Raw genomic sequence first — 1,609 nt, forward strand, 5'->3', positions numbered from 1 at the left:
GACGTCACTCCAGACTATTGCTCATTTTTCTTAAAAGGGCATGACACAGACACACCGACCACCGGACCATGCAGCATCATCTGCATGATAACTAACTAACGGGGCTGCATGGTGGTGATGATGAGAGGCAGGAGAAACACACACTGGTTTTATTCATTATTATTACTAATGTATTGCAAACACAATTCATCCAGTTGAGTTGTATTTTAAACAATACAAAAAAATGATTAAATGATTAAAACTACATAGTCAATGAATAAGAGCTGTTTTTTATTTTTTATTTTGTTCAAGTCAAAATCAAGTCTCAAGTCATTGAGGACAAGTCCTTGTGAAGTCACAAGTCATAAAGCAACTTTCTAGTCAATTTCAGGTTTCACACAGACTAGACATTATTTCAACATTTTCCTTTAAAAGCTGTTAATATTGTTTTTTTTTTGCTTATAGAGCTGAAAAGATTTGTCCATCAATCAAATAGTAGATAGATCTACAGAAAATGTATGATAACGGGGCTGCACGGTGATGATGAGAGACAGGAGAAATACACACACACACTGTTTTTTATTCATTATTACTAATAATACATTGCAAACACAATTCATCCAGTTGAGTTGTAAAACATTGCACATTCTTCATGGATGAGTTACTTTATTCCTTTCAAAATGCAAAAAAATACTAAAAGAAAAAGTATTTTTTGTATGTGAAGTGATATCACTGATCATCATTGCTTAATCATTGAGAAACACACACACACACACACACACACACACTGGTTTTATTCATTATTACTAATATAAGATAAGATAAGATAGAACTTTATTAATCCCAAAGGAAATTCTTGTGCCAGAGATTGGTCAAAAATACAAAAAAATTATGTGTATTAAACAAAAAAGTACTATTTCTAGCACCGGTGCCTAATAGAATAACAATTAAGTAAGATACATTTAGTAAAATGAGTAAATAAGACAAGATAGGTAAAATAAAACAAGGTAAAGTAAGCTAACAAACAGAAAAATAAGTAATATTGCACATGTTGGACAATATATTGCAAACACAATTCATCCAGTTGAGTTGTATTTTAAACATTACACATTCTTCATGGATGAGTTACTTTATTCCTTTCAAAATGCATAAAAATACTAAAAGAAAAAGTATTTTTACTAACTACATATTCAATGAATAAGAGCTGTTTTTTTTTTTTTTTTATTTTGTTCAAGTTAAAATCAAGTCTTAAGTCATTGAGGACAAGTCCTTGTGAAGTCACAAGTCCTTGTGAAGTCACAAGTCATAAATAAAGCAACTTTCTAGTCAATTTCGGGTTTCACACAGACTAGTAGACACTATTTCAACATTTTCCTTTAAAAGCTGTTATTATTGTTTTCAGGCAATTAGGGCTGAAAAGATTTGTCCATCAATCAAATAGTAGATAGACCGACAGAAAATGTATAGACTTTAATGATCCACTAACTGCAGAAAAATGCCCCGAAAGTCATAGGTTCCTCTCTGTTTTGTCTTCGTTTTCTTGTTATTATTTGGTCATATCAAGTCTCAAATCCTCGGGGGCAAGTCCAGGTGAAGACATAAGCAACTTTCTAGTCAACTACAGGTTTCA

Source organism: Sebastes fasciatus, chromosome 1 (genome assembly GCF_043250625.1).
Source record: "Sebastes fasciatus isolate fSebFas1 chromosome 1, fSebFas1.pri, whole genome shotgun sequence".
In the NCBI taxonomy this organism is placed as follows: Eukaryota; Metazoa; Chordata; class Actinopteri; order Perciformes; family Sebastidae; genus Sebastes; species Sebastes fasciatus.